This window comes from Periplaneta americana, chromosome 3 (assembly GCF_040183065.1).
Source record: "Periplaneta americana isolate PAMFEO1 chromosome 3, P.americana_PAMFEO1_priV1, whole genome shotgun sequence".
Classification (NCBI taxonomy): domain Eukaryota; kingdom Metazoa; phylum Arthropoda; class Insecta; order Blattodea; family Blattidae; genus Periplaneta; species Periplaneta americana.
The window spans coordinates 108,611,232-108,624,674 of NC_091119.1; positions in this window are offsets into that span (position 1 = coordinate 108,611,232).

Below are 13,443 nucleotides of genomic sequence, written 5' to 3' on the forward strand. Positions count from 1 at the left end.
CTTTACCTACGCATTTAAACCTTCATACTATACAATACCTCACCCTCTTGTTACGCTCTCTTATTCGACCCTTTACCTGCGCAGCTTACATTTGCAATAATCCACCCTCTTGCTAATCCTCTCTTTCTCAAGCAACATTCCTCACTTGACCGTAATAAAATTGTGGAAATTTTTGCTGGTCAGTTTGTTATCTTTTAGTGTATTGAAGCGTCTGTGAGTGTGATTACAATGAGTGTTAAACGAAAAGTGCTTTTTGTGTCTGCAAAATTGGAAATCTTACGAAAGTACAATGAAAACAGTACTCTTAATCAGAAATAACTGTCTGATTCATTAGGAATCCCATCATCGACATTAATAACGATAATAAAAAATCGCGACTCTATCACTGCAGCTGCGACATCGGCAGGGTGTAAGCGCAAGAGAGTGAAGTGTGGTAAACATGAGGACTTGGAGAACACGCACATGGCAAACAACTATAAAGGACTCTTTTCGAAAGAATTAAGTACAGTATCGTAAATGTCTTTACCGTACAGTATAGTAATTACATAATGGAGTAATACTGTATAACCTTTCATGAATCATGTATTTCAATAAAAAAAATTGCTAGTAGATACTGTATATAAGTCAAATTAGTATACCCGCTCAATACGCGGTTTACACACGGTCCCTTGAACAGCGTCTTATCGGGATTTTACTGTATAAGGTTTAAAAATTAAAAAATAACACAGCATATAACTTGAATAATGCAATTTATTGGAATGTCTTGGCTGAAGTGCAAGAAATCAACGAAACCCCAGATTTATTGCAAAGTGTCATGAACAATTTTCGTATAAGATTACAATAAGTCATAGGATACCAAGGGGATCACTTAAATGTGTAATTTTAAAAAAATGAAGACATTCCAATAAATTGCATTATTCAAGCTACATACTGTGTTTTTTTTAATTTTTAAACATTATAGTCCCTTTACAACAACATGTTGAAACTCGTCAGAACCAAATGCCAGATCCTGTACATACTCATTTTTGTTCATTTATAATATAATTGAAAATTAAAATTAAGTATGAAAATACTCCGATTAGAGAATTGAAAGAAATTACTCTTCCTAGCTTGGTGATTCACTTCAATTTTTATAAAAGCTTTCCTAAACAACTACCTAACAGACTAATAAATCTAAATATGACTCTACTTATCTGCTAAAATTCTAAGTCAAACTCTATTTATCTGCTAAAATTCTGAGTCAAAGTTACATCATCACAAACCTTCGGAACCTTCACCTGTTCACAAGAAAGTCCAGTCATTATTCAAATGTTATATTCAATGGAGTATGAGGCAGCTTCATAACATAAGTTCGAGAACGTAAGTAAAGACTATAAAAGAATTCATGATAGTTCATTGTTTAACAACTTTTGAACTACACAGTTCTTCATACTCTGTCTGAGATGCAGTTACTTATTGATAGATGAGAAGATACGAAGTGACTCTGTCACTGAGAAGCTCGCAGAAGAAACACTCCATAAGAAATAAAAGTTTTCAAAGCATTGCCATTTTTTTACTTAATCTGACTGCGGAAACGAAATTGATATATTTGGACGAGCACTAAAGCTAATTACACATAGAACATATTATTATTTGTAAATTGAAGTATGTTCCCACATTTTATTTTATATACCTAGCAAGTTAATTACTCTACTATCCATCTTTTTCATATATGATTTTGAAATTGAAGCTTCACACTACCTCTTGCTAGCAGAATTACTGAGAATGAAGCACTGATGGAGAGGTTAGTAACACATACCAGTTCGATTTCACTAAAAATAATGGATAAAAAAATGCATCAGGAATTCAGCTCAATGGAGTGGCCAGTGCTGTAGTTTGATCTTAATCAGAAAGTTGAATATCTTTGTATTTATATGTTCATCATTTACAATTTTTTGTAGTACTACCTTTTGTTAGTATTACTTCAGTCTCTTACCATAATCTCCCAATACATTTTCAATTTGTGTATATATTAAACTTTATGTATGTAACTATATTCATTCTTTGTGTAACAAAACACAAAACTGCTTCCATTTCCATTTTTTTTTTTTTATTTTGTTTTATGCCACTCAAAAGTTCCAGAACTGAAGTAAAGATACAATCCCTCACACTGGACATCAGATGCTCTCAACTTTAAAAATCTGAAACATTTCAGTGTAAGCCACAAAACTCTATTCACACTTAGTATTGGAAGCACTCTTTCTTAATTAGTTTTAGTGTGTTACTTAATGATTTTAAGTATAGAGGTTATTGTCGTATGTAAAATGTACTGGCAAACACAAAAGAAGTCGATTATTAGCTACTTTAAAGAACATACTGGAAAAAGCTTAGAACCTGAATCATGAAAAATTGCCAGAAGTATGTGTTGAAGACAAGTGGAAGTTTCACTACCACTGTTCTGAAACCATCAACTAACTACATTAACATTAACACGAACAGAAAACTATAATTAAATCACTATGTTCTATGTTACATAAATTACACTAACACGAACGCAACACATTATTTTATAACAAGATGTGTCATCTTTATTTATTAATTTGTCATACAAAAATTCTGTTGATAAAGTACAATGTGCATGCATCACTGTTTCATCTTCCTTATCCATCTCCAAACTTGTAGCAATTTCTCGTGATGCACTGTCTATAAAAGGAGGAATCTGAGAAACCAAAATCAAGCTAGTTGATCTCATGGATGATCAAACTCTAGACCTCTTGAATGCTAAGTTAGCACATATCCCACAGTCTGCTTAGTTTCAACGGTAGTGAAAGGAGTTTGCACATACAGAAAAGTGGAAAATGTTTTGCAAGATGAAGCCATACAAGAAGAAGATAGTTAACACTCATACAACCTAATAGGAAATTTTACTTGTTATTTAGGGAAAATTCATCCACAAAAATCAGGAGATCTATTCAGATTAGAAACTTATTTTATTGTATTAACTCTTTACAAAAAAAATAAATAAAAAATAATAATAATAATTAAAATGCATAAAAGTCACCATGTAAACTGATTCTATTGATCTTTCACTTCAAGGAAACTAATTAGGATGTTTGAATGAGGATATTTTGAAATAGGTTATATAATGAGATATTTTGGATCAAAAAGACGAAGTGGTAAAGGGAAATGAAAATAAAAATTCCATTTTTCATTTTTTTTATTCAATGATTTTCAGAATAAAAGAACGTGAAGATGTATACACAAGTAAATAGATACCGGTAATCAGGTAAGTTGGTAGATAGGTAGCAGTCTTGGTTCCTTGGGCAAAGCAAAGGAAGTTCTGCTGAGATAATTGTATATTAGTTCATCTTTGTACAATAAATCCTTTATTTAATTAAAATTTACATTTAGAAAATTTAGTGTGAATTTTCTATCACTTCCATGCAAAAAGAAAAGAACTGCATTTAGAACGTAAAAAAATGGCGTCTTTCACTGAATTGCGAGATTTCTATTTCCAGTACATTTGTGAATGCAGGAATCATCTCGCACCCTCAGCCCTCTTCACTGCACATGCGCTAATAGTCCGTGCCCCAATATAAGCATAAAATCGAGCTTTTACAAGTAATGTGACAAGCTTAGTGGGTTAGTTGAGGGGCTGTCTAAGTGACATGAGGTCGAGGAATATGTGAAAAGATTGCAATAATTTAAGATACTCGGCCTCGCGTCAGATATCACTCAACTAACCCACTAACCTTGTCACATTCCTTGTAAATGCTCGATTTTATGCTTACATTGGGGCACAGACGATTAGCACATGCGCAATGAAGAGAGCTAAGAGTGTGAGATGATTCCTGCATTCACAAATGTACTGGAAATATAGTGACATCAAAAATGTTTTCCTTACATTTTTATTGTACCTCGTTCTTTTACTATACCATGCAGGCTTTGCTTAATCGTAAGTTTTAGTTGCCATGGTAATATTTTATGCTGTATAGGTAAAATCAGGACATAGTTAAAAATGCAAGGAAAAAGTTTTTGATGTTACTTAAAAATCTCGCCATTGAATTGTGTGTGTCGTAAATGTAGATGTTTCAAAAGGGGTCAAGAGCGAAGGAGTACATAATATGCTTAGGCAGAGATAACCAAGATGACAGCAGGTTTTCTTTCTCTATTTATCCCTGTCTCCCTTTAGACCAATACTGAGTCACTGCTAAGAGACACAGGTAGTGGGAACTAAAGGGGAGAAGACTAGAGTTATATTTTTCCTGTCTTCTCCAAAGCATTCTCATTTCAAACTTGTATTATAGAGTACAATAAGGTACAAAATAGTGGTTTATACTAGTAAGAGACCAATTTTAAATTTGTGTCAAAATAATATCTTTGCATGTCATTGTTGGCTTATTAGAACAATACTGTATTTTCATTATGTATATGCAATTTAGTTTATTATGTGTCTAGAAATATCTCAAGAAACGTCTTAAATTAAAAAAAGATTTCGTCTAAACATTCACTGCACAACACTGGTACATGTGTGTACGCACACGGGTAGCTCAGTTGGTAGAGCAGCTGACTATGGACTGGAAGGCCCGGGTTCGATCCCGAGTGGTAACAGTCCCAAGGTTCACTCAGCCTCCTATCAAATTCAGTATCTTGTCTTTCCCGGGGGTAAAAGGCGGTCAGAGCATGGTGCCAACCACACCATCTCATTCTAGTGCCGAGGTCAAGGAAAGCATGGGGCTCTACCTCCATGCCTCCCAAGTGGCTTCATGGCATGTGACGGGGATACCTTTACCTTTATCTTTTACGCACATGTGTAAACTAAAGTGTATCATTTAGGTACTTCATTTATGCATACATCTCTCAAAATGTAGAGGTGAGATGAATGGGATAGATTTTCAGCTATGGAAATACTGCAAAGATGGCTCACCAGATATCTGCCAGTGTCTCCGAATACTAGCTGATGCCAATTAAATGGCCTTCAACTGACATAACGACCATTCTTCGGGTGCTAGTGAATGTTTCCACAAGATGTCCATTTTCTAGCACTGAGTGTAAATACTCGTAAATGTCAGAAATTATCATCCAGTGAGCATCTCCTTCTGGCAATAGCACATGACTGGGAGTACGGTAATTTACAGAGAAACTGTAGTCTGGCTATTTCCATCTGGTATCACCAATACTCATACACCTTACCCTGAAGCTGTATTTTTATAATATGAATTGATATGAGCTTACACAATGCATCTGATTGCAATGATAAAAAGCAGATTACGGTCATCAGCACTGATAATCGATATTTGAAAAGTCCTAGAACAGAAATGAAGACCTTCTTAAAATTGTAGTGTCAATTTTCGGCTACATGGCATCCTTGATGGACTAGTGGTTACCAAACTTGCTATAAGAGTCAAGGTATCAAGTTCGAAATGACCCAAGGAGGCGAATTTTTAATGGTAACAAGTCCTTAGCATAGCTTTCTTAGGAAGGAAAATGAAAACTGGAGAACTACGGTGTAGATTTACGGCATGTAAAAGAACTTCAATAAGAGGGCTCCAAGCAAAATCTGCCACCCATTTCTTGCCCATGTAAGAATTTAACTCTTAGTCATCTTCACATACTACCCATTGACGGTAATGAATTCTGCTTTCTGTATGTCTTTGTTTCAGAAATTAAATTGAACACATCTCCAGATTAGTGGAGTCCAAAAAGCTCTAAACAACTGTCGTCCTGGTTGGCTCAGTTGGTATGGTGCTGGCCTTCTATGCCCGAGGTTGCGGGTTCGATTCCAGGCCAGGTCGATGACATTTAAGTGTGTTTAAATGCGACAGGCTCATGTCAGTAGATTTACTGGCATGTAAAAGAACTCCTGTGGGACAAAATTCCAGCACACCGGTGACGCTGATATAACCTTGGCAGTTGCGAGCATTGTTAAATAAAACATAACATTTCTAAATAACTGACACTGGAAGCACAGGCAACTATAATTCAAACTTCAGCTACATCACATTAACTAGTATCGTATTTCACCAAATTTAGTTTTCTTCTTGATTAATACCGTTCGAAAACCAAGCATTCAATATGAACAGTAGCAGAAAGTCACTGCCGTAATATTAGATGGACGTTCAACTCGTAAGAAGTCTTTGGAATTGTATCAAATATCTTCTGAAGTACAGGAAACAACAAATATTTCGGTCCTGGAATTTTTGTTTCATTTCAAATAAATATATTAAAATTTTATTCAAAATGTCATATTATTTAGAAAACAAGGTAATTTTCAATAAAAACATGTAACTTAAAGCATAAGAAATGTGTCAAACATGGAGAAGCCTCTGTTAATATCCTGTACTTGTAACAGAATAGTAAAAGATTGAGACAAGGTGGATGTGTACATACTGGAGTTCGAGCCAAAACACACGATTCTGCAACCCACTGCATGCACACCTTCATCTTTTGCTTACAGCTCAACCTCTGTCTTCATGACAATGTACAAGCATCAGGACTAATACTGTCTTTTTCAAACGAGTATGAAGTTTTTTAAAATTTCAGGAAACTGAAAGAGGTTTTCATGCTGTGAATTCGTCTAAACAAGACATGACGTTTCGAAAGTTGAATCCAAATTTATCTTTAAGTGAGGAGGAGAGAGTGTTTGGTTAATCCAGTTTACTAATATAAGTCAAAAGTATTAAGAGCATTATCATAAGACGTGGAAGATGTACAGCATTAGACACAAAAAATGACTGCTCTCATGTAGCATGAATTTTTTCTAAATCCAGTTTGGGAAGCGTGTGGTTCACACGACTAGGGAAAGTACGTTTATTTTGCACTTAATTTACTCCTTGAATATATCTTCGTTATAGATTATTCATAACACTTGACTTATAACAGAAAAAGCAATAAACAAAACAAAGGAAAAACAGAGCTGAGTCATGCATAATAAATTCCTACATATGTAAACCTACGCTCTCACGGAATCAACCGAGTCTTCTGAAGGGGACTTAGGGTATGGCAGCCGGTCATTTTTTGTGTCTAAGGTTGTACAACTATTACTGTAAACAAATACCAAAGTGCTGTTGAAATCAGTCAAAATAAACTTTTCAATCCAATCAATATACAGGATGGTACTTAAATATGACAAAATATATACAGTAGAACCTCGATAATCTGAACTAATTGGGACTGGATATAGTTTGGATTATCAAATATATGGCATTACTCTATCTGAACTTAAAAAGAACACATTGTACACTACTATAAATATAAAAAGGTGGTAGAAATTATTGTCTTTCTTTCTTCCTTTCTTATTCTGCTTAACATCTCCTTTTATGTGATTTACATACTACTGCAGTTTGAGGGAGCTTCATTGCACATTCTTTTCCAGTATTCTCTTGTTTTCCATGCATTCGGATATTGTACGTAATTCGGTAGTGCACTCGGATTATCGAGGTTGTACTGTATTGGAAATGGAGTAGACTATAATTGTTTTATAGTTTGTACTCCTCTTAAAAGCCTGTTTCTGGAAAGTAATATGACATTCAGCTATCTCTGATATAAAAAAAATTTTGAAATGTAAAACGTGAGAAACTTAAAAAATATATTCTCCATGACGCAGTCAGTTCTGTAAGAATGTTTCAAAGTAGACTACAATTCAGATCTATATTATTCTTATATCTACCGGCAACAGGTTATAAGTAGGGGGTGGATGTTGATGAAAAGTCATCTTCTTATTTTTCACATTAGGACGATGCCCATTAATATAGAAATCCTTTCTATGTTAATATCAATGTACAAAAGTAACTTCTTATATTGATTTTTTTTTTTATGTTTTTGAACTAATAGGTAATTTTTATATTTTTTCCGGCATTTTTAATACTTTGCAGACCTTTCATATCAATTGGAATCCGTTTTACTTTCTTCTTTACAGATAGGTCTGTTAAATAATTTTCTAACCAAATAGGTCAGTAGTAATTACCTACTGAATAATTGAATAACAGTGAAGTTTGAGTTTTATAGTTTGGAACAGACTCTAAAGTCCATCCCTCATTCCACTGAAGGCTTCACTTCACACAACAGAAGTAATATAAAATGCCTGACAGCAGCTTAGTTTAAGTGAGGACTTTGATCGCTATTGTTCTTTTGTCGGTACGAGGGTGTCTTTAGAATTTATGTTTGGAAGGGGGAAAAGTTTCACCATGCCCTGCACAGGACATTGTGTCCTCAACATGGTTCGGAAGGGATGTCTACTGTAGTAGACAGTATTTTTAACACAAAGATTGCAAGAATGCACACTGCATCCACAATTTGTTTTGTCATTCGCACTCCATCTGCAAGATCAGGTAACAAAAGTGAAGCGCGGAAAGAGGAGATGGAGAATGAAGGCACTGACATGGACCATCCCTGATTGAAACACATTGTAAACTCTCATTAAAATCTATAGTTTTCCCTTAAGACCTTCATTTTGTTGCATGTTCTTTTCCTTTAGCTTAGCCAAATTCCAGGAAGTTGCCTCCTCTCTCCGAGATTTGCAGGGCAGTCATTGAAACAAGGTGACTAATTTTTAAGAAGTTGTGGTGCGAGTACAGTGAATAATATTTAAATATCATTTTCTTTTAATTTTATATTATTTTTCCATTAATTTAAGGGCATTTTAATGATCATTTTAAGGAGATTTTTAAGTCCTCAACATCCACCCCCTAGTTATAAGATTAATATGTTTGTTCAGTCTCTCTTCCAAGCGCACAATAAACCACACATAACTATGAAAAATTTATAATCTTTACTCTAATCATACAGTCACTCATGTTCAGCTGCCATCCACTGAACTGACCGCAACTGCTAGCATATTAATGGCCATTTCAGACGTGTTTCATTGTGCAAGTCTTTGGATGCATGTCTTAGAGAAATTTACCCTCTACAGAAAATCCTAAGGAGAAACTCATAACACTTTACTAATGTTTTTAATTTAGAACCTATGTTTACATACTAAAATGTTCATCTTTTGTAAGATAAAATGATAAATGAAGGAATGAAACACTGCAAAAACAGCCTTTCACAAAAAAAAAAAAAATAAATAAAATAAATAAAAGAGTGACTTCTCATTCTAACCTTGGGCAGTATTAGTACACAGTTAATACAAAGATTCCTTATCTGAATTGCAAACTGAATCTCCAGTCTTGCAGCACATAACCAAATGAGTCCCAAAAGAATAAGAGGTAACAGAAAATCCACCCTCCTATCATCCAAGAATCTGACATGGATAGGAGCTGGAGTGTTATGCTCATGTCTTGCATTCAAAACCTCCACTTGTACACGCTAATAAATGACAATTGAAAATGTCCAATGTGAATGTTAACAGAGGTTTCACAAACTGTTTTCTGTTCATGGGTCTCCACTTAGCCGACTGGAGGGTGATGTTTTCTATCAATCGCATGTGCATGTGTTTGTGTGTCCTCCTAAAATCTCTCATTATTGTAAATAGCATTCAAACTTGTAGATAAAAGTGAATTGCCACGATGTTGAAATCTGTTGAGATGACGGGTATTTTTACTTGAGAAGTGATGTATTAAAGAGTTCATGAAACTGTATCACCTTCCCTATTTTTCCCCATCCTTTATATAGTGACACTGCAAATTAGTTTCTTGCTAATCACAATCATCCAGCCTTACTGTAACATTGTGATAAACCTTGTAATACATGTAAAATAAAAATGAAATAGGAGAATTTGTGTTTTCCTCATTCAACAAGAAAGACAGATCACAGTTCTTCATCCATAAGTAATTCAGACTGTTCAATAAAATGTGAAAAAATTGTTCTAATGTTGCATCCTTACACATTTTATTTTGCGAGTCATCATGTATGAAGAATACTCTAAGGCTAATTCATTGATGACAACAAAAAACTATCTGTCTTTGTCTGAATATGCCAATGCAATAAAATGTCTTCTGTCTTGTCTCCAGTGAGGTCCGTTCCTGGTAGAGCTTACAGCACAATCTGTTGTTGCCATTCAGGCTGCAACAAGACTGGAACTCTAGGACATATGTTGGGGTTCTGCAGGAAAAAGGGGTTACTGCGCAGAAACAGATGCAGGGTTTAAGCCACAGTCGCATTTTGCTATTCAACTTCTAACAATGCAACAAACTTTCAATTTAAATGTGCAAAAATGCGACAACCACATTGGACTTCAGAAACGAAGATAGTAATAGAGAAAACGAAATCAGAGATGTGTTTGAACTAATCTGAATTTAAATGAAATGCTATTGGCATGGACAATGTTCAAAAAGATATTGAGGAATAGATGTTCAGGAATGGATTTCAAAGAGTGGTGCAATTCAGGTAAGTTAAGTGAACAATTTCTTCTAATTGATTTATATAATTCCATCCCATACTGTAAATTGTGAGCAAGAATTTAGTTACACGAATCTTGTAAAAACTGGAATTAGGAACCGCCTTTCAGTATAAAAAAAAAAAGTTAGCAGTCCGATAACAATAAATCTTGAAGGGCCTACTCGTAAAGAATTTCAATTCTTAGAGTGCTCATAAAATAACGTATTTTAATGTGATGTAAATTCAGCAGTAATTAAACATACCTACGTCTAATGATTTACTTACATAAGTATATCTAGAGTGTGGTAAGATGGATTGAAAGTAATAAAACTCCAAGAAACAAACTATACAACTTCTTGTTTCCGCATATTTTATTAATTTTATCATTCTGTAGAATTATTTATAATATTGCACAAGCTTTTCGCAATTTGCACAAATATAAATTTACGTTTGTGCATTTTTGCGACAATTATTTATTTTCTAGCTTAAGCCCTGAACAGATGTAATAGAGCTAGACAGATATAGCTATGTCTTTAAACAGAGAGGCTGGGAAGTCAGTGAAGAGATTCTTTACATCTCTGCTGAAGATTCTAACAGAAGAGTTGACATCACTGCCTTAAATAGGAAAGATAAATACACGAATTGGTTTTACACTGCACCATCTGCTTTGAAAGGGACACTGTACATGCACAAGCACAGCATGTAGATTCAGAAAAGAGGGCTGTATACAAACCATGTCCTTTCTAAGCATAAATATAATATATCTTCCAAAAAGTGGACTATATGAGGGATACCTTTGACGCATGGGCTCAGTATTACGCCTCCAAGTTAAATTTGCATCTCGTGAATGCAAGAGATGAGTGCTAGTAGCTCATTGTTAGTTTACAACCTACAGTCTCGTCTGGGTGAGGTCATGTTACAAGAGATAATGCAATGAGTGAGGTAATGTATGTAAGTGAGGTAATGTGTGTAATAAATACGGTGCATAATATTAATATTAGTAATATTAATTGAGACATACCTCATTGCAATAATTAACTATACAGTATTGAGTATCCATTGTACATGAAGGCAATTCGAAATTGGATAAAATAGCCTATCAAAATTAATGATTACTGCACTTCACACGGGTACAACACTTTCAGCACCTCCTATACACGTGTATTCACCACTATCTCATACAACTCGCTGGCAAGAATAGTAAACAGCTCTTTATTAACTTAATATTTACTCATAAGTTGCAAAGGCGAGAGGGAGAGGGAACGGTGATTCACATTCAGATTTAACTTGGAGGCATAGTACTACTTTATACCTTTAATATTTTAAAAGGTCTAGGATTCCAATTCCATAATAATGAAACAACTTTAATACAGATTCTTAAGGGCTCACTTCAGATACTTCAGTATAATTTATACTTTAATGGTTGATTATATTGGCATAAAAATACTGGAATGTATCCAGGATCCTAGTGGTCACCCTCAATGGAGGGCACATAATTTAGATAAATAAAATTTCTCTCCATATGATTACATTCCAACAGATTATAACTTTTATATCAGAACTCTCCTTATTACAAAATGTTATTAATCCTGCTACATTCAGAATGCAGACAACTGGACTTCACTACATATCGTAGCTCCCCAAATTCATCATGATGCTGGGTGGATACAGATCCCATACTCGAACCAGGACATATTCTGTGCACTTTGATAATTTTCCTGCCAATTACAAAAAAGCTTTGAATGTTGTGCTGAGATGAAAGAAATGAAGACCGCATGTTTTAATGATTGTGACAGTTGTGAATAAAATTAAAGTGGACAATTGGGGAAAAATTCTTAAAATAAAAGAGAAAGAGTGTAGTATAAAGGAGTTACTCTCACAATAAATCATTATTTACTCTTTTTTTTTTTCAAAACTCATTGCTTCGTTGAAGTGATTCAATAACAATATATCGAAAAATGTAATGAGTAATGACCAAGATAATGAGAGAAAGTTGTGGTGCAAATTTATTTTACCGAAAATGCAATACCAACAACACAAAACCAAATACTGGAAGCATTGGAATCAACAACAAGTAACACTATTCACATGTTATGTTCGAAACTCTTAACTGAAAGCTTCTGCAGTAGTTAGTGATGATTTCCTGTGAGGATCCTCCTGTAAGGAACTGCCAACTTCATTAAATGGGGATTTTCTGTATGATAATGCGGAACTATATAACACTAAATATGCCACATATATCTAATTTTTGCAATTTGGAACATGATTTAGGTTTCACGGCTGAATAAACATATTTGTTGCCTCGATAATTGTTTTTATAAAGACAAAAAAAAAAAACAATATTATCGAAGAACTGAAGAGAATAGCAAAAAAATTACAGTTTTTCATGTTCCTAAGGATCAGATTCATTCCATCACTTGAAGCCATGTGATAACAGTCCCCTGTTCTGTGCCAAGCATGATATTATGTGACACATTTGGGAGGATCGTTGATGCTGGTGGTGCTGGCTGGTTTGTTTATAAAAAACCAAAAGGAAGCTATGCATGTATAGTCAGGTTATGGAAATAAATTAAGCATATCTCTGTTTGGTTAGTGGAACAGAGAACAGTAATACTGCATTATGTAATATACAATACGTGGTTATATACAAACATATACATTTCATTCGATCATAAAGTAAAATGAAATAAGTACACACTGGATAGTTCGTTTTCGTGTTGCTAGCATTTGTTTACAGTGTAATGCATATGAACCCATGTTTCCTCTTCCATTTAATTTTTCTCAAAACTCTAAGAAATGTTAGGCTGGACAATTCCCTCATTCACAAGGACCGAGAGATAAACCGATTTTTGTTAATTATGTCTACTTTGTATAAACTCACAAGAGAAAAAAGTCAATATAAAATTAAATATTTTCCATCTAGCCATGAAAGTACCAGTAATTTAAAAATAAACTGTCAATATTAATAAATTTAAGAATGTTCTCTATCACTTACCCTGTTGAACATCTACTAGGAAGATTTCGCGAAGAAATTTTCGAAACATGGGAGGGGTGATAGTAGGAGGAAAAAGAATAAAGTGCATTAAGATTTGCTGACAATATGACGTTGTTAGCAGAAGAGAAGAAGATACTAAGGAATATGTTACT